Source organism: Oreochromis aureus, linkage group 9, assembly GCF_013358895.1.
Source record: "Oreochromis aureus strain Israel breed Guangdong linkage group 9, ZZ_aureus, whole genome shotgun sequence".
NCBI lineage: Eukaryota > Metazoa > Chordata > Actinopteri > Cichliformes > Cichlidae > Oreochromis > Oreochromis aureus.
The window spans coordinates 8480670-8502240 of record NC_052950.1 but is presented as its reverse complement, the minus strand read 5'-3'; the positions used below and the strand labels follow the sequence as shown (position 1 = coordinate 8502240).

Here is a 21571-nt window from a genome sequence, read left to right as displayed (position 1 = left end):
TAAACTTAAAGCACCATACGAATCAGTTAAATGTCAGACATTTATCAGAGCAGCCATATTTGGTTCATTGATAGCTCAGTCAAATGCTTCTATTGGGAGCATGCATTTTTAAAAGTGTGCCAATGCTCATTGGTTTTTTATACCGTTTACAGACCCACTGGGGTGCAAATTAACTTTCCAAATCAAACTTGCTTTCTGGGTTTTTGGTTGTGAATATTGTGTGTTACATATTAAGAATGCTGTTGGATCTCCTTGCTGACAGGGCCTAAAGAGATTATTTTTCCAAGAGCGCAACCTCAGGGTGAGATGTTTATTGAAAATTCAATGAAAAAGGACCCGCGCTTATGGAGTCAAAACAGCCTCCAACACATTATGAATTAAGCAGATACTGATATGAATCTACTGTTGCACTCAGAAGGGGTTTCGCGCACATATACATATATATTTTCACTAAAGAACGGTCTGCCTTCCTTACAGGGGGGAAAATAAAAATTGTGAAATGGCTAAAAATCTCTACTCAGACAAGACTAGTCAAACAAAGATGTATTACTCCATGACCCTTTGCAAATATTTATGACGTGATAAAAAGAATCCAACAGCAATATTTCAATGCGAGTCAAGTTTTTTTTGTTTTTTTCCAGAGTCCCACAAGACAAATCCCTGTGCATCCACTCACAAAGTAACATCAGCGTCTACCTCACAGATGCTGGATTTCAGCTGCGGTCAGCTGTGTTTTCCACCACGCTTCTGTCTGCAGCAACTAATAAGAGTATTTCAGCCTTCTACCTGCAACTGATGGCTGAGAGATGCACTCCTCAATAATGCATTAGACAGGCAGGCTAGCACCCCTGGGTCCCTTCTCTCTCTGTCTCTCTCTCTCTCTCGCCCTCCCTCCTCCTGCATGTACAGTACAGCCAAATACAGTGATGATGTTGCCTCTGCAGCCTGACTCAAAGGTGAGTAAGGCCTATTGATTTGTGGACAGAAAACACCACTTCTCATCTTCTCTGTGCCCAGCTGCAAAATGGATTGGGGAGGACTGTAGAGGTGGTGAATGTAACACACACACACACACACACACACACACACACACACACACACAGACAGAAAAAACGTGTGTGCAGAGAAGGAGGAGGGGTGGGGGAGGGTAAGGGGTGCTCGATGAAGACAGAAAGGGAGAAACAAACTGGAAAAGTAAGAAAGGCGCCAGCGCTTTGGTACTCTCTCAGCTTTCGGTGACATCACTGTGCATTTTCCCCTCTAGGAAGGAGCTTGGGTGGTGGGGGGTTGGTTTGACAGCGGGAGAGTTGAGGCCAGGAGAAAAGTGGCAGCTTCTTTTAGTGGTCAACTTTAACCTCATGGGCATTTTGAAAAACTGAAAAACTTCACGACAACATGAACTACAGCACATCCACGAATCTCAGAGCACCACCGTCGACCTGCGAGTCTGCAGAGAAAAGCCTTTTTCTGTTCTCCAATAACCCAAGGTGTGCCTGAGAGCTCAGCTCGGTGCACTTTTACGCAAATACACGCTTGCAAAAGAAACACCTCGCCCAGTCCTAACCAGCTGGAGATGCAATCTCACCAATTGCTACCCTTCGGCGGTGAATGCCGTATAATAAAGGCACCCTGTAGATTTTAAACTACAGCCTTTATCGTGTCACAGCTATTGGTAAAACGTCAGAGCTGTAAACTACATTTCCAATTGGTTGATCAGCCTGTCAGCCTGGCCTGAGAAGTAAAATTTACTCTACTTGTGCAAGATTGCCTGATAAACAGTCATTCCGCTGAAGTTAACCAGAGCGGAGCCAAGATAAAGAGCATTGTCTTCCCTATTTGTCTCTGTCCACTGATGGCTCCCTAAGTGGACTCTCCATTGATAATTACACAATGCTTCCCTTCCCGCACAACAAAGGCTCCCTCAGACAGATGGCAAATTAGTGCCAATTGTTCAAAAACAATGCAGAGGGCTGATGACAGACGCTCAGGGTGCGTGGCGGAGACAGCAGCAGGCCGTTGTTTGGACAGAAGTTTTTTCCATTCAGAGTTCCCCGGTGCTGCGCGCCCATACCAAGCAAAAGGGGAGACTGGGAATCATTATTTACTACTCCGGGGGCCCATCCGTTTAACACACATCCGCCAAGTTCAATCTGCCCCGGTAGACACATGGACTTGTTATTTCTCTCTCAGCATGTTAGTGGAAAACAGATGAGGTGCTGCTGATGCACTCGCTCAGGCACAGCTTTGACAGCTAGCTCTTCATTTTTTATTTTTCAAACATATAATCTGTCCGCGCTCGGGGTCGTTAAAGTAGCACCAACTTCAGAGCGCCACTTTATTAGGCTGACAGCTGAAGGTATTAGCTAGCTCTTCGCTTCACTTTCACCAGTTTGAGCGCGTTTTCGTGTGAAGCTGTTCTCCAAGTTCAGGCATTTCTTCCCGGCTGTCCTCGCTTCATCTACACAACGTGAAGTACTTACAGCATTTCACAGGAATGAAACAATATGTGTTGTTTCTGGCCACTTCCAGAGGTTTACTCAGTGTTAATGACTTCAGCAATGGAGCTAGTGACACACTCTGCTGACACACTGGACAATTCCCGCGTTTGTACGAGCCGAGGAAAAGTTGGCAGAGGCAGATTTCTGTGATAAATTGCACCACTTGCTCTGTGGCGTCTGGCTTTGAGAAAATAATAATAAAAAATAAAAAAAATCAGCCAGTTGTTAATGTCCCGTAGAAATTTCCAGGGTCTTTTTTTTCCCATCTTGTAGATGAAAATATAAAAATGTATGTGTTTTGGTTGGTCACTTATTACAGTGGCACACAGAGAGAGATGAGGTAGTGGTGTTCGAGGGGGGGTGGGGGGGTCTATTTAAAGGAACTAGAGAAAAAACTGGAGCTCTGCTGAAAACCACAAAATGAAGAGGCCACAGCTTCTGTTCAAACAAGCATAACAAACCGAGACTTATTTTAGCCCCCACTGGTGAGCGGTCCAGAGGGCACACACTTCTGAGCGGACAGCTGCGGTGTTCACCAAAACCCACAATCAATTACCATTAGATAATAAATCAAAAATACAAGACAATGCCAAGAATAACAGCTATAAAATAGAAAAAACCCACCCCATTAAAACATCACTCACTCTGAGACTATGCAATTATTACTTCTTTCTTATTTTATATGGCATGTTTTTCAGGCACTGGAACCAAAAGGAGGTTGAGGCAATATAGTAGAAACAGCCCATTAGAGAGATGTTCAATCTTGGAGCTTTATAAATTATGGGGTGTGCCCTACCCTGTGTCCTGTTAGCATCTGAGTCACCCTCGTCTACAAGTAGTAATGTAAATGCACTGCTGCTTTTTAGCAGCAGAAAGTAGTTTTTTTTGTTTCTCGTCTTACGCGAGGTTACCGATCAACCCTGGTGGAGAATGTATGAGTCTTTCTGTCATTTGGAGTCATCAGGACTACATTTATGCTAGCTCTGTGAGACTGCACAGACTCACAGCATTCGGGCAGTGAAAGGACTTTAACAATCTCACTCTGAGAGAGTCAGAAGGAGTTTCTACCCACAGGCAATCAAACTGTTGAATAACCAGTCCTAACTGGTTATTATCTGTTGTTCTCCTCCATTGCACTTTGACTTTGTCACTGCAATTTTTTCTTTTCAGCTATGTTGCAAGTATATTTACAAAGTCTTTATTTTTGTTCGTGTATTTTTTTTATGATCACTTAAAGTAGAGCTTAAAGTTTCTGTGGGATGATTGCTTGCATTAATAACACAGCTATAATTATAGTTTAATTATATCGATTTTATACTGTTGTGCTGTGTGCGCCGTGTGGGGGAAATAATTATTTGATCCTTTGCTCACTTAAAAAACATCTAAATGATTCAGAGAAGGCCTGGGACAAAGTGTGGTCAGATGAAACCAAAATCAAGCTCTTTGGCATCAACTTGACCTGTAAACATTATGTTTTGGGGCACAGGACAATTTCACCACATCAAGGGGCCGATGGATGGGGCAGTTTACCGTAACATCTTGGACAACAGCCTCCTTCCCTCAGCCAGAACACTGAAGATGGGTCGTATATGGGTGTTGCAGTATGGCATTGACCCAAAACACACTGCCAACAAAGGAGTGACTGAAGAAGAAGCACATTAAGGTCATGGAGTGGCCTCACTAGTCTCATGCAGAAGTTGAGTTTATGGCAGCCAAGACACCTAAAGCAGCAATCCCCAACCTTTTTTGCGCCACTGACCATTTTATGTCCAACAATATTTTCACGGACTGGCCTTTAAGGTGTCACGGATAAATACAACAAAATAAAATCAGTACCGGTACTAAAGAAAGAAGATTTATTCATAACACACGGGAAAAGACCAACGGAAACCAAGTTAATGATAAAAACGATTAAAAAGATAACAATAAAAATCCCGAAAACCATAAATTTCCCACTCGAGCCTCAACTCTCACGGCCCGGTACCGGTCTGTGGCCCGAGGGTTGGGGACCGCTAACATAAAGGATTTAGAATTAGGCCAACTTCAGTTCAATTACAATTAATTTTTATAGCATCAAATAACAACAACAGTCATCTCAAGGCGCTTTATATTGTAAGGTGAAGGTAATAGGAAAAGAGAAAACCTCAACAATCAGATGACCCCCTGTGAGCAAGCACTTGGAGAAAGTGGGAAGGAAAAACTTCTCAGCAGGGAGAAACCTCAGACAAAACCAGGCTCTCAGAATTCAAACTGGGAGCTGTTTCTGCAGTAGAGGGGCCTGAAAGCTGAAGCCTCTACCTCCCATTCTACGTTTAAATATCCTAGAAGTAACCCTGCAGTCTGAGAGTGAAGAAATCTGTTGAGCTTCATAGTAGTGAAGAAAAAAACATTAAGTTGCCTCTGTCAATGACTAAACTCAGTTACTCTGAGCCTAAAAAATGCAACGATGCGAATTTTTCAAAGGCCAAATCAACCCCCCTTTTCCCTCCATCTCTTCTTTTTATAACATTGATTTACAGCCATTGACTTCATATAAAATTTGATGAATAGGCAGGTTGTGGCCACAGAGAGATTGAGTGTTTCCCGTCTCCATCGACAGTGGGAAAAAAAAGCTAACCTCCTGGGGAACAGAAGGAGTGACATGTTCGTGCATGTCAACTTAAAAGCAGGTATAAGAAGCCCCTCAGCACATCCTGGCTCTGCAGTTCCTGCTGTTTGTTCCCCTGGAGTAAAAAAAAAACTCAGCTGAAACCATAGGATGCTGGAGGAAAACAGCTCACCTTGTTTTGGATACTTTTGCAATTGCTGGGGGAACCTATGAAGTTATCTTGTCTTCTTCCCAATCCTGTTTCCTGTGTTTCTCTGACTTTACCTTGCTTAGAGCTTGCTGTATTTCCTCGTGATTACACTTGTCGAGAAAAGGGAGCGTGTCCTCGTGAGACTCCCACCCTTACTGCGGCCTCTTCTTCTCTTTCTCTCACTTTGCCGCAGATCATCATTTGGAAAGGTACCCCACAATTAAGTCATTTTTCAGGAATTTTGCTCCCCGGTGGTGAAACGCTATACGAAGCCGGTCTGATTGGGCCGCTCAAAGCTAGCTGGAGAGTGTATTAACTCTCCTCTTTCTCCAAAAGTGTCATTTGTCATGTTCTTGGCAGACAAATAGACCTCTAGAGGAGACAAGTGATGGCGTCCTCAATACAGAACAGGTATCATCGTCATCGGGGGCAGCAGCGGTGCAAAGAAATCTCACCTGTCCCGACGCTTCCATTAAACTGCAATAATCCCCCCACTTGAAGCAAGCAGCGGCGATCGGTTTACCAATAGCATCAGCCCGCACTCATCATTCTGCCTGACATCTGTAATGATAGCCGAGTTAATGCTAAAGCCTCCCCGCCTCATATCCCTCGCTCTCTTTACGCACAGATTAATTTCAGCTTCGGGCTTGACAGAGAGACACATCATCAAAACCTGCCCTGCAATACGGGGTTACTGAGCCAAAGCTGGCATCAGGAATGTGTATGCACCTGCATGTGTGTTTACATGTATGTGCGCTTCTCACTGCCCGCCTTCTGCACGCTGCCTGCCAAAGCCACTTCCTTAAACATGCCAGACTTAATCCTGACATTGCTGAAGGGGAAACAGTGCGGGCCCGGGAGGCAAGCAAGCTGCCGAGCGAGTAGACGGAAAGATGATAAATAGTCCAGGTTATGTGCCCAGGTGTGGCTGTTTACGCCACACACCTGTACCAAAGCTGTATTTAGAAATAAGCTCAATTATCCTCTGCAATCTCTGTGTCTGCAAGCATTTTTGGCACACATACAGCTGTATTTTTGAGAACACAAAGCCACAGTAGCAGAGGGTAGTGGATGTGGGTTTGAGGTGTTCTTAGCTTCTTTTTTTTCCCCTTTTTTTGGCAGAATTTTGCTTTAAGAGAAGAAAAAAGCCCACAAATGTCAACACGTCCTCTCTGGAATCGTACACCCTGCTCTGTTTCCTCAGCCACGTCGGTAACAACTTCAGGGCCAGGCTCGGCCATATATGCATCACAGCTGTTTATGCCATTGCAAAGTACAATGAGTCTTTACAATACTTTGCAATTACTGTGAACGTGTAACTAAAACAGGTCATGCATGAACACTAATTGCAACGTATTGTGAAGACTCGTGAAGCTTTGTGCTTTTTCTCCACTTTCCTGTTTTCTTTGGGAGCACATGACCTAAGAAACCAGAGTAAATGGATTGTCCTAATCTCAAACTTTAGTTAGCTACAGTAGATTAACATAGAGCTTATGTGAAGTATGAGTAGGTCTTTTAAACTTCTGTTGTTTATTCACACTCTAAGATATACAGCTAAAAAAACACTTGGAAAACACATCCAGGATATCTATACTGATGCTGACAAGATGATGTGTTAGGAAGAAAAGAATCCCACATTGTTTAATGGAAATGAAAATGATAAACCTACAGAAGACTGAATTCAAAGACACCCCGAAAATCAAAGTCACAAAAATACTGCGGTGGGCTAGTCCAGCAACTCAAAATGCAACTCAGCATTTTGTATGGGCCTTATGTACTTAAATGCACGCCTGATAATGTTAAAGCATGCTCCTAACCTGATGGATGGACATAAATATATGTCCCAAAGGTGTATAGGTGAGGCGAGTGTGGTAGTCAATTGTATTACCGTATTTTCCGCACTATAAGGCGCACTTAAAATCCTTAAATTTTCACAAAAATCGACAGTGCGCCTTATAATCCGTTGCATCTTACATATGAATTCGGGTTGTGCTTACTGACCTTGATCCGATTTTATGTGGCACACGGCGCTCAAAAATCTGTCATAAAATGTTTTAGTACGACTTTGGTAAGCTATGAAGCCGCACTGCTTGATGGATTGTCGGAGCATTACGGAGTAATCTGGGTCCAAAACTCCGTCCGCTTCAGGTCCCAAAGTCAAACAAACACTGTGGCATCACTGAGAGTTAAAAGCTGTCTAAATTCTTTCATCATTAATAAAATGATCAGCGTTGCTGCTTTACCAGGTGTAACAATTAAGTTTAACATCCAGGCATCCATGAAAACAGAATTTATTAAATATAACGGTGTTAGAAGTTAGCAGGAAGTTAGCTCGCTAGTTTCCACCTAAACATGATATAGCATGTTCTGACTGAGAGATTCCTGAAAAAATTCAAACGTACAGCTCTGCTATCACTTCCAACATAAATGAAGACAGAAAACTAAACAGCAGTGATGTTTGTAGGGTTACTGAAGTTGGGCTAGCTGGTATATAATGATGTGCTACGTGATCGCTAGCGACACAGCTATGTTAGCATGACATAAACACAGTGAAGCTGGAGGATCAACACTAACTTATTTCCAATCAATAAAAGTTAATGTGAGGGTTCCCGATGATTGGGGACAAATGTCACATGGCAGGATGCTGTAAACGGACCAAACTTCAGTCAGGAGAACAACTGAGATAATCTGTCCACAATATGAGGTTAGTCATTAATATACTGCAACAACACGGCAATCGAGCAGCTGCGAGAGGATTCAATATTAATGAATCAATGAATCAATGAAGTGGAGGAAGCAAGAAGAATAAGCTGAGTAAAGTTTGACTTATCTGATTGTTTTGTTTTGCTTAGTGCGCCTTATGGTCCGAAAAATACGCTAATACTTTCATCCTCCAGGAACTGGCTGCATGCTCTCGCCACTTGAAGCTGGGTGTGGAACCCAAGGATTTCATCCTGATACTTAATGGCAGTCAGGGTCCCATTGCCTGTCAGTGTGTCCCTGTATGGATATGCCTCCCCAGACCATCACTGACCCGCCACCAAACCCGTCATGCTGAACGATGTTACAGGCAGCTTAACGTCCTCCATGGCTTCTCCAGACCCTTTCACGTCTATCACATGTGCTCAGGGTGAACTTGCTCCCATCTGTGAAAATCACATGGCACCAGTGGTGGACCTGCTAATTCTGGTGTTCTATGGCAAGTGTCAATCGAGCTCCACGGTGCCGGGCAGTGAGCACAGGGCCCACTAGAAGACACCCGGTACTCAGGCCACCCTCATGAAGTCTGTTTCTGTGTTTGGTCAGACACATTCACACCAGTGTCCTGCTGGAGGTCATTTTGTAGCTCTGGCAGAGATTATCCTGTTCCTCCTTGTACAAAGGAGCAGATACAGGTCCTGCTGATTGGTTAAGGACTTTCTATAGCCCTGTCCAGCTCTCCTAGAGTAACTGTCTCCTGGAATCTGCTCCATGTTTTTAGAGACTGTGCTGGGAGACAGAGCAAACCATCCTGGAGGAGCTGAATTAAACAGTTTAATTCACTGGGTCATCTCTGTATCAGAGTCTCCCCTTTCTCTTTCCCTACCTTTAATCCATCTATCCATGTCACCTGCCCACTGGGACCAATCACAGAGAGGATTGATGTGCAATGTGGATTTCGGAAAACTGACAAAACAGATATAAACAATGTGAGAAGACCTCCCACCTCTTGCAAAAAAAGTATACATGATGAGGATAGATATTTGAAACTGTGCATCCCACAATGACAGTTGTGTTGAACACATGTTTACAGTTGGCACTGGATTTATTGGTAGCATTTAGCATAGATTAGTGTTTATTCATTGGTAGCACTGGCACCTCCAGCATCATTTTACATGTAGCAACAGGCATCTCTGTTTCCTGGCAGCATTAGCATCAGCATCAGTTCAAAGGTAGCATTACAATTTTATTAGCAGCTGACAGTTATCGTCCTCAGTTAGCCTATCTGTGGTACTCATTTCTCCACCTTTTCCTACATTATAGACTCTTGTTGTTATAAAACTGTTTTTGTGTTGCTACTGTTCATTTTTCATGTGCTTCTGCTTCGTGCATTAAAATAAGTTTGTCTAATATATGAACATTAGCATGAACTTAAGAAGGGTTTATGTCAAAGCACGTTCTCTAAAAACTCTTATGGATATACCCACCATTGTCTCCCGTATCTCCAAAACCGCTGTGAGCCGTGCAACCTGTGCCTTGGATAGTAATTGAGCACATGGAACGTGAACATAATCCATTGGTTTTGTCTATCAGTGCTTGCTGTCAGTATGTGCACAATAAACATATATCACTCTTCCTAGCAGTGGCACAAAGAGCCACTGAGAGAAGAGGGAAGCGGCAGGCTGGCAGGAAGAGATAGAAGATACTGTCCTTAAAATAAAGAAGTCAGGGCTCTCCATTCCATCTGTCACCGACACCAACCTGCCGTCTCCTCAGCCTCAGATTGTCTTGGCAGCCTTTTCCTTCCTCTGTTCGTGTGAGTGAGGATTTTTTGTTTTGTTTTTGGCTGACATGCATTAGCTGAATTTAAACTAAGGAGCACATACAGTAATTCAGATTATTCCGGGTTGTTTTTGTAGTGAGAGGCGGTACACAGGAAACTCTGAGGTGCTGTTTTACAAAGAGGGGGAAAATACAAAGCGACGCGAGACATGCAGGTTGAGCTTCTGGCATCAGTTTTACATGTTTACATGCAAGATTGTGCTCATTTACAAAGATTACGCCTGAATGTCAAGATCAGCATGAGCCCATCATAAATCAAGGGTTTTCAAATTGTTAGGTGTGCCTCTCCAGCAGGGAGACAAGAGTGAAGCAAAGGTGCCGCTTAAGGAGAAAGGGACAGATGTATGGAGGATCAAAGATGGGAAATTATATGCCAATAAATAAATAATCCTTTAAATACAACTAATGTAGGTAGTAATGTTTGATAAAAGGAAAAAAGGATATTTATTTTTCCCTTAACGTTATTTATTTACTACTTTATTACATATATGTCCTAACATTTCTATTTACTTCATAAATTTTCATTTTTGTCATAATAAAAATAGGGGAATGAAATACATTGAAAAATAAATATCAGTTAATTAAAAACTATCTAAAAGAAAAATTACAAAATCATAAATATATGAAATATAAAACAGTATGGAAGAAGTGGAAGTGGAGGAAAGCCTTCAGCCTCTGCTTGCCATACAGCTGTAGTCCAACATTAACAAAACCTAGCATATATCACTCTGCCGTGTAATTCAATCTTTCCCAGAGGTTCAAAAAACAAACCGTATTCCTCCAACCAAGGCTTGAAGTAGCATCTGTCAATAAAATAGAAATGAAGGGCTTGATTATACAGGTGGCTGGCCGGGAGCCATCTCCCCCAAGACAGGAGAGGAGGAAGAGTGAAAGAAAAGAGGACGAAATGTAAGAATTTGGTTGTTTTACTTTGGCCCGGGCCCTTCCTCGCCCGTCCCATGCAGCAGCTGCGAATGCACCAGTCAAAACAAATCTGGGATGCCAAGGGCTGTTTTGCTTTCTGCACACACGCCTCAGACTCACCTGTACACACAAACACAAACCTGCGCGGCGCTTCTTCGCTGGTGTCTTCGCTCCTGTGCGCCGGCTCAGTGAGTTATCTCTCCGTAAGCCTCTCTCTGCGTTCTTTAACGTGAGGCCTGTGGCAGAGTATAACCTTGCGCGCGGCAGGTTGAGCTTTCTCGTGCAGATTCAAACACAAACAGTCATGTTTGCGTTTAAGAGCCGAATTTAAGGAATCTTGGACAGGAGGGGTGCCCTCCTTTCAGCTATATGTTCACCACGTTATAAAAAAAGCTGTCTTCCCTGTGCATGAAAGTCACTTCAGGCCAACAGCACACTGTACGCCTCCTCAGTGATGAAGTTTTTGAACAAAATGGCAACAAGAGATGACGCGTAAAGCAGAGCTCGCTGGGAAAAATGTGTAGAAATTCAGAAATATACACAAAGAGCTTAAGAAGGAGACGAGACAGGTATGGCTTTGTGATGAAACGCCTCTTTTTGCCTTCTCATGGGTGCAACTAGAAGACAGGCCAAAAGAGAAAGGCTGTGCATATGCGCATATATGTGTGTTTGTGTGTGTGTGAAATATCCACAGCTCCTCGCCCAGTAGAGCCAACTGTTCAAGCTGCATGAAGTGCTCCAATATCGCACCTAGCCAAATAAACCAGACGATTGAAAAACAACACGCAGGCCCAGCTCCACTCACAGTATACACCTAAACTTTTCCAGTGCTGCTCAACCCTTTTCAACCCCTCCGCCGCCTCCCCACCAAAGCCCCTTTCCTCCCTCCTCCTATCCGACTCCTTTCTTCTTTTTTCACATGCTTTTACAGTGAGGTACGCTGAAAGCTCTCTTTGTTGCCACGGTCTGTGGCGTTTGAATGGTACCAAACAAGCGCCCAAGTGCACCGAGCCCCCAAGACGGCCACTGAAAAGAATTCTTCTCCTGACTTCTCTCTGGCCGAGCGACAATGAGTGGGACCACTCCTTTCTAGTCAAGCCCGCACTAATGGCTAAGACAATATTTGCAGGAATGAGGGGGATTTAATTTGCATTCAGGCTGTCTCCATTCCTTTTCAGAGGACTTGGGCCTGCTCAGTTCAACTGTGCCGCGGCCTCTGAAAGTACGCATTCTGCCGATTTCGCTTTGATTTTTTTTTTCTTACCTCCCTCCACCACCGCTAAAACCCCCCAACTCTGTCTTTTTTTTCAGGGAAGGGGTAGGGGGAGTCTTTCAAACACCATTTGCTGTCTTGTGCTTGGATTCCCTAATTCAGAACTAGGGGGAGAAAAAAGTGGGATAAGGGGTGCTAGGGAAAGAACAGGTGTTGTCAGAAAAGGAGAGAACAGTGAGGTTTCAAGGATATTTACTGGGATATTGTGGCTAACGTGTTTTTTTTCTTGCATATCATACTCATCCTTGCTTTGTGCTCAATCACGCTAATTGCATTGGTTTTCAGATTATCCTCAGGTGCAATACAAATATATCAGAGCGCTCGCAATCTCGAAGGGTCCACATGAAAGTGCAACTCGAAATGTGTAGATAGAACAGCCTCCAGGATTAGCTATAAAAGCTTTTTATCTTAAACTGATATTCCAAAAGCTATTGTTACAGGTTCAAAATTAGCTCCGGGCTACAAAAATAATTCCTCGGCCGGCACCCGATTAAATAAAGTAATTAGCAGAGTCGTTTTAAAAAAGGAGGGTGCTTTAGATTACAAAAGAAAAATACAACAGGCAAAAAACAGCCCCTAATGCTGACTGACAGCAGAGAGAGTGGCGAGATGTCGTATAACACCAAACTGTGTTTTTTCCTTTAGGCTTTTTTGAAGTCCTTTAAAGCAGGTTCCACACTCATACACACACAAATTAAGCAGCTCACACAGCGCTAATTATCACGGCTACATGTTTTTTTTTTTTTTGTTGGGTTTTTTTTCCCCATTTGATGCTGGAAATGAAAATGTTCCTGAGGATTGTTACCATAGAAATCGCCTCGCTAAATGCCTGTCGCATCAATTGCCGCCGTATAACTGACTTTTTTGTTTTTCTTGGCTGACGAGAGGCTCGGTGCAATGCAGTAACAAAAGGAGCGAGGCGTCAATTTGAGTATTAAAATGAGAGAACCTGGAAAGCAGCCATAAGCCGTCCATCTACGGGCAGACACTCTGCATACTTATAGATGACAGTGAAATCTATATTTGGGATGTTTTGCTCTGAAGCAGTGATCTGCTGTGTATTTACTCTGCTTACTGAGAGCAGGAGCAACACATGAGCTGGGCATCTGAGCCAGGAATATTCTCGCACAGTCACTTGAAAAATGATCACTTCCTGTGTAATTTGAGCCTAAATGAATACAGTGCAGATTTGAGACATATATTATTATATATTTGCTTTTTCCAGAGATAGATAAGAAGATATACATCACATCTGAAAGCCTCAAAAGTTATTACTTAGGCTTCAGTCACACAGGCCTGGAGACCAGTCGATGACCTCCTGACAACCTACAGTCGCTAGCAAGAAATTTGAGTGACTGGCAGAAGTTGCTTCAAGTCACCAGGTGAAATCCGTTGCAAAAACAGGTACTACATGAACTGTCTCCTTGTGATTCCTTTGGTGTGTAGCAGTTTCTTTTCTATTAATATTTTTAAACTTTTTCAAGATGAAAAAGACCACCGCAAACATTCACCTTCAAAATAAAAGCCCATGGCAACCTGCTAGCTACTAAAGCAATTGCAAGGAGGTTTTTGATTTAGCACCGTGAAGCTCTCACTGACCAGTTTCATGTTAGCAGCCAGCCGGTCCTGCATCGGGACCTGACCTTAACATACAAATAAAGCTAACATGGTTCTTTTGTGTCCAAATATATTTGAAGTTTAAACGTCACATACTAAAGCTATGTATTTTTACTCTTTTGCATTTAAATGAGACTGAGAATTTGGCGTATTTCTTTTGTTTTGTTTCTTGTTGATCTTGTTTTTTCTGTATTTTCCTGCTCTGATTTATGCCTCTTAGGTGTACTTTAGTCAACCTTTGATGTATTAAAATGTGCTTATGAATAAATTGGCTTGACTAGACAATACCTTTATCAACAGTAACTTTGGCAGGAAAGCAACTAAGTTCAAAATGTCTACTATTTGTTGTAGTCTGACTTTTTCGGAGCAGCTGAATATAGAGAGACAGATGTAGCCATTATGACCCACGATCAGTCACACAGGACCCGGTGAGTAACGGCCCTTTGCATAAAATCCAGTCAAATATTTTGTTTGCTAAAAATATTTTTCGAACTCACCTATTCTTAATCCTCCTGTTCACACTGGATGCATAATTACTCAGGATGAATTAGAGTCATTTATTTTTTCAAACCAAGCTTGATATTTTTTATGTTTCAGCTCCAAATAAACAGATCTGACCAATCAAATTACTGCATTTGGCAAAAATTGCACTCATAGCTCAAATCGGGCACTTGTGCTGAATATGCAATGACATTGAAATCATAAAATAAATACAGTTTTACCTCAGACACACAGTTGAACACTAATCCGGCTCATTTGGCCCTCTGAAATGATTTCCTTACCTCCTCACGTGTGGTTCCAACTCTGCTAACAAGAGTTCAAACTGCCCCACTGACATCCTGAAACATGTACGAGAGTGGCTGTGATACAGCTCCCACTCCTGGATCACACCATGAAATTCTCCCTGCTGCTGCCTTCTCGTGAGAATTGGATGAACCAGAATCTGTGTTTCTTTCTCGTTTGTCCGTATGTATGTAGGTTGCACGGCAAGTTGGGATCTGTAAAATTGACAAATTTGTGTTGTTTTTATGCAGCGCTTTCAGTCATAAGTAGCCTACAAAACACTAGAATTTCCCTGTAGCAGAGACGTCTTTTACAGGGCTTTAGCATTCAGAGACTTATATTAAAAATGCAATTAACAGCAGTTCAATAAAGGGAAATCATTAAAAGGAACTGAACATGATTTATTGATGTACAGAATTCAATATGAGGTATTTGGTGGGTAGACTCCGATGGCCATTCACAGCAGAATGTAATCCCAGCGGTGACAGGGATTAGGCAGGACCCCCCGGAGTCTAGACGCTGGTGATGGAGACGGAGGCTTGGATGGAGGCTGAGTGATGATGGGGAGGAGGTAGGTTGCACAAAGGCATCTGCCAGTGATGTCACAATCAACTTGACATCTCGGGAAAATGGAAGTGATGTAATGCTTAGATTAGGCACCGGTACCTTGGAAGCAGACAGATGTGTGGCTACACATACTTACTGAACTTGCGCATAAGCTTCATAAACACCTGGCAGGTGGGTATATAGTTTGTATCCACTTGTAGAGATCAAACATATGTTTGAATAAAATTGTTCATTTATGCTGTAAAGTTGGGCTGTTTGATATGGGAGTCTATGAAGATTGGCTCATTTTTGGTGGAAGCCTCGAGTGGCCATTTGAGGAACTGCAGTTTTTTTTTTATTTGGGTGTTCAGCCCCACAGGCTAGCATCGGCTCAGGAGGTAGACTGGGTCTTCCTCTAATCTGATGTCCGTATGTCAAAGTGGGGAAAATACTAACCCCGTGTGTATCATTGTTTTCAGTGATACATGTGGGTAGGATAGGAAAAGCGTATATAGTATAAAAAGTCCTAAATAAGTGTGTCATCAAGAGTAATGCGCTGTTATTCAATAAGCCTCAAGAAGTTAACAAATGCAGTCCATTTACAAAATGTTACAAAATCTTTCGCCATTAAACATTTAAACCCAGCTCTGCAACTGTTTTCTACAATTTTGTTTTGAAGCAGACACACACACACACACACACGTGCGTGCTTAATCTCATACAGCGCATGCTACTCTGACTGTAATTTGTCCTCTGAGGTTGTAACACTGACATAATACCCATCTTTAAAGCGACAGCACAGCGCTGTTGTTTTAAAGACATCTTTCAGCAGGAAAAATAGATGTAGCCTGTGTCGAGAGGTTTGTGGCTGTGGGAACACGAGATGGTAAACAGACGTTTGACAGAGCTGTTCACATGCACAAACACACACACTGCAATAAAGCGGTCTATGTTCGCGTATTCTCTTTGAGATGTGTTTGGCGGGGATCAACGTGGGGAGCTTCGGCACCGCTTTGCTTGAAATGCGTGTTTTTAGTCATAAATATTCAGCTGACAAAATGAATAATAATAATAGTGGCAGGCACACAAAACAGGATTCTGGGATTCTGTGCGACTTGGAGGATGACCCTTTCAAAATAAAGCCTGATGCTTTTTAATAATTGAGGAGCGCTCCCGGTAGTGAAAGGAATAAAATCGCTTCTTTTGTTTTGGCCTGTTTAATCCTACGTTTTAGTGTCATTTAGCTTCGCCGATGTCACTTAAGACTCACTTGCTCCGTGTAATTTTTCATGGAGGAGGGGTGGAGAGGGCCGGATTGGAGGGAACAGAGAGGCACATAACAACCACCAAACTCCAGTCGATAAAAGGAAACTTTCCACCAGAATCCACCTCTTTTCCAACCTTTTCCATATACTGGTCTGCAGGGTCAGCAGAGAAGGGAAACAGAGGGTGCATCTGCTGTCAAATCAAATCTGGTTGTCAAAATGTTGTGCCCCACACACGCGCACCTTCACTGCTCAATTTCACAAGAAAAATAAATAAATAAAAATATTATGTACAACTTGCAACAAAAACAAGGAGATGTTGGGCATGAGCCAGAGAGTGGAGTTGGTGGAGAGGAAGGGAAGAGCTGAACGAAAGTAGCGGGGGCGGTGGAAGGGGGGGTGACAGGGGGCTGACTGAGAGCAAGTTTTGAAGTGTGCATTCGGTTTGTGTGAGGGCAAGAGGGGGGAGTGGGGAAGCACACTCATATTGAATGAGCACCCGTGCCAGGTCTCAGATTGAGGGGGACCAGCACTAACCACCCTTTTTCGCCCGCGGTCATATTGACTCCAGCCAGGCTGTTGGGTGTGATATGACCGCAGGCTATGTGTGGGCCCTGGCTGCCGAGCTGGTTTCTCCGTGTACTGGGGAAGGTGGGAGGGGGTGGGTGAGAGAAACCCTGCGAGTGTGTTTAGTTTTCCACAGGGCAAATACCCGCGCTCCCATCTACCAAATTAACGAGATGAAGTCCCGACGATAACGATTCTGACAGCTTGTCTGTCTGCTGTGTGCCTTTGCCGGAGCGAGGCGGAGGCGCTCCTCTCTATATGGCGTGGAATTCCAATGAGCCCAGTCGGCGGACTGTTTGCATTGGTAATTGCATTCCCAGAAGCAATTTTAATGAATCTAAATAGCTAAAATCTCTATTCCTGTTCCACAAATCATGACAAGCTGAAATACTAGCTGGGCGCTGCTTCATTATACTCGAGCATCATAGAAGGAGAAGTTAAAAAAAACGTAATAATAACTTTACCCAAAACACTGAAAAGTAAAAACAGTCATCAGAGTAAATTAGAAAAAGAAAGTCTTCACATTCCTTTTCCTTCCTATATTATTATGGGGAGCTTGTCACAGGTAAAGCCTTGCTCATGAATGACAGGTGTCCACCCTCTATGTTGTAAAATTCTGCAAGATCTCATTGCAACATGATTCATGGTTCTGCTCCAAGAATGTGCTCAACAGCTTTGCTGCTTCCTGTTAGCTAAAATTCGGAGATGAATTATGATGACAGATCTTTAAAAAGCAAAGGCCCTGTGCCTGCTGTTCTCATCTCACATAACGTTGTTTTGTTTGGGGGGGTTTTCTCTTTAAAAGAGAATGTGATTTATTTTTAAGGGCTTTTACTGTACGGGAAATACTCACACACACACTTAATCCAGGTTTCAGTGAGCAAATATAAAGTGGATGTTTAGAAATGCAAATGGTGCTTTAGGTATTTCAAAGGAAGCCTGTGATTGCTTGCATCATGTTCCAAAGCGAGCAAGTGGCCAATCAGATAGGGACCAACTGCCCACCCCCCCAGAAAATGAAGGAAGTATTAGTAATATAATTCCCTGGGTACCAGAGGCTGGCCTCATGCCTGCAGACAAACAGCTTTTATCTGTTTTTGTCCCTTCTACTGTACATATGAATGGGTTTAGGAGTCCCCTGTGTCCCTGTGTCCTCACGATCGATGACGAGTCAACGTGTCACCTCTGCTGGGGTAAAACAGACCGCTTAGATATTTTTGACAATAGTTTCTTCAAATTATTTATTCTTTTTTTCTTTGAATTTGCTTTCACCTGAAATAATATTCAATCGGCTTAGCCTGAAAGTTAATTCTTGGTGACAGTAGTTGCCAAAATAATCTTATCTCAGGGCGTATTTAGTAGCTATTCTGCTTTTGATCTTATCTCCTCCCTCGACAAACAGATTATATCTAGCTGCCATGAAATTTGGAAAATTTCCATTTTTTCCGAGCAGATTAAAAGTTCTCATCATGGTTGGATTAATACTAAATGGTGGAACAAATATTTAAAGAGGACCAACTCCATTTTTCTATTCTTGGACTCTAACAAAGTAGCTTTCCGTTATTCACAGTTCAAACAGATCTTGTTTTATTTTAGGTCCTCAGACGAACTGTTTTAGCGCCCCTCGTTTATCTAAGCCAGCAGTTTTCTGATTGGCTGCTCCTTCCAAACAGACAGAGCATTTGCTGACCTCATCATTTTAATTTGGACACATTTAAATATGCACATCCAGCACTGTAAGAGCATATATAGCGCTTTACATCCACCCTAAATTAAATTATTGCTAATTATCCAAAATTATAACTCTTTAATAAAAATGTTTTTGATGCTAAAATATAATTATTGTCATTATCCATTCGTATTCAAATTTACTGTTTACAGAATAGAAGGAAAAAAATAGTGAAGCACATCATTATGTTTTGATTAAGATGCCAAATTACAGCACTATTACTTGGACTCCTGAACAGGCTTTAGTGGTTGGATTTTATGCTTGATAAGTTCACTAAAATTTGGGTATGAAAATGTGAATTTGTTTTTTCATTTTAGTTTCAAGCAAATTTTTTTTGACACATTTCCAAAGTATTTGTGTTTCCTTTTTTTTATGACAGCTGATCTAATAAATTTGTCATGACAGAAAAATAAGGAAACGCTTAACAGGTTTCCCTTTCAGTATGTGTAACGGTCATAAACAAACACACACACAAGGTAAAAAAATAGCTGCAGATCTGAATGCTGTCTAATTCAACAGCAGTAAGTCATATGTGATGTTTATATCTTTGGCATTGAACTGTGACAGACAGGACTTGATGTCATTTAGCTGCATTCACTTTAAAGGCTTTTTTATACTCTGGTTGTGTTAGACATACAGTGCAGGAAATGAGACACCAGGGAGACACTGAAGTCTGTTTTTTCTTTTTTCTGTCTTTCTTTCTTTTTGAAAAACAGCCCCAAAGCATAACTGTTACACCTTCTGTGTTTGATTGTGTGGATGTTGTTCTCTGGGTCATAGTCAGCGTTTCTTTTCTTCCAAACGCAGCGGGTCGAGTTGATGCCAAAAAGTTTGATTTTGAATTCCTCTGATCACGGCACTTTCTCCCAAACCTTCTCTGAATCATTTAGATGTTCACTGGCAAACGTAAGACGGGCCCATACATGTGCCTTCTTGAGCAGGGGGACCTTGCGGGCGCTGCAGGATTTCAAGCCATTATACTCTAGTGTGTTGTTCTTAATGGTGTTCTTGCAATTGCCTTCAGATCATTAAGAAGCTCCACCTGTAGCTCTCTGTAGTTTGGGGCTGAGCCACCACCTTTCTCACAATCATCCTGACTGCATGAGACAAGATCTTGCACAGAGCTCCAGAGTGAGGGTGATCGATGGATGTCATTGTTCTTCCATTTCTGAATAATCGTTTCAAGAGTTGTCACCTTCTCTCCAAACATCTTACTGATGGTCTTGCAGCTCAGTCCAGCCTGTGCATGTCTACAGTCTTGTCCCCAACGTCCTTTGACAGCTCTTTGCTCCCGCCCGTGGTGGTGGAGCGGCTGGAATGGAAGAAACCGATTCTGTGGACAGATGTGCTTTAAACAAATAATGAGCTGAGATCAGGAGGATCTCTAATTGATATACTGATTGTAATCTGTGTGCCACATGGACACACAGCTAACTCTGGCTTAATTGTGAGGGATCAAATCCTTATTTCAGTCAGTGACATGCAAATCAAATCTTTTATGTAATATGTGGGTTTTTCCTGGCTTTTTGGTTGATATTCTGTCTTTCTCCATTAAAATGAAACCACCATAAAAATAATTTCTTTATAAGTGAGCAAACTTAGAAAGTCAGCAGGGGATCAAATAATTATTTCCCCCACTGTAATTATGCTGTATTTTAACAGTCATGGCTTGTTTGGTTAGTCTTGTTTTTAATGGTGAACACATTAAGGAAGACTAAAGTTTCCAATGTTGAGGTCAGTGTAGCAACTGGGTAGTTAGCAGTACCCCTGATATACACTAGGAATCTCAGGCTCAGACCCTGTGAGCACATAAGTCCTACTTACTTTCAGAATTTGTGTATATGAGACACACATATACACAAACAACACACACACACACCGACAGAGAATCTGAACTTGGAATCATGCAAAGCCACTCTAGTAGACTCACCCAGAGCATCAGTAAAATACTAAAAGCAAAGCACACACCATTATTTTGAAGATTCAGGAAGTGTGTTTATGGCAGTGGTGTTGGTGAAGTTGTTATGGTAATAGGCCAGCCTTTATAATTAGCAGAATAGTGACTTTATGTTGTGCGTTTTTTGTTATGTTTTTTGTGCTACTTTTAAGCCATATGATTAGCAATATTATAAATCATGTTTTTACATTTTGTAGGCTTTTAATGTGTTGACCGAGAGGTTACCAGTGTGTGAGAGTAAGTGAAGTCTTCGCTAAGGGTGGGCTAAGCCCGGAGATAATGCCTCAATAACCCTGATTGTTAGCAGTTTTCTAAGAAGGCCTCTTTTGTAAGAATTACCCTCTCACGCAGCCCCTTCCACACCATCAAACCACCATGAATACATCGCCATTGTTGCACCGTGTAATGCAACAATCTCATTATTACTTGATTGCAGGAGTTTTTCTCACTAACTAAATCTTGCCGAGGAGGCTGCGATGTTCACGCAGGGAGGAGAAAGACATCCAGGGGCGTGAGGATGCAGCGGTGGCCGAAGTCAGCGCAGGTTACCTCTGAAGGCTGTTCTATCAGCCTCCAATTAGATCTAATTGGATTGCCAGTCACCCCTTAAATTAGCTTGCCTAATAAGGTTTCCCGCTGTCGGATAACTGTGTGCAAAATAATGAATAAACGCTGCATTTGAGGTGTGACGCTCTGTTGTTTCACACTCGGAAAAGCTCAACAGAAATACCAATTAAGAGGAAGCCCGGACATCAGAGTCAACAGGAGAGGAAAAAGAAGAAGAAGGAGGAAAGAAAGGGAGGGAGGGAGGGAGGGAGGAAGCCAGGAAGCAAGAAGACAAAGATACGACTAAAGGTAAAGGAATGTAACATTTGTTTTCCAGAGACTGAATATTTAACAAAGTGCGTGGTTAAAAAGTAACACAATACCCAGGCACTGGCATTCCTATTAATTTTTAACCAGCTGAGCAGAGAATTTAGTGGTGTGCTCTCTGTAATCCCTTTTGCATATAGAATCAGGATGCGACATGAAAGAAAGGAATTTAGAAACTAATCATTCATGCAAGTAGAAA

The 21571-nt window shown here is 42.4% G+C and overlaps 1 long non-coding RNA gene across 1 annotated transcript in view; it reads right to left on the bottom strand.

The window, feature by feature from the left end:
• The window catches only part of LOC120442026, a 31052-nt gene extending 16511 nt beyond the window's left edge, over positions 1 to 14541 (bottom strand). The window contains exon 1 of the long non-coding RNA XR_005614475.1: positions 14435 to 14541. This is a non-coding gene — a long non-coding RNA (uncharacterized LOC120442026). The remainder of the gene's footprint in view (positions 1 to 14434) is intronic.
• Positions 14542 to 21571: the final 7030 nt, after the last annotated feature.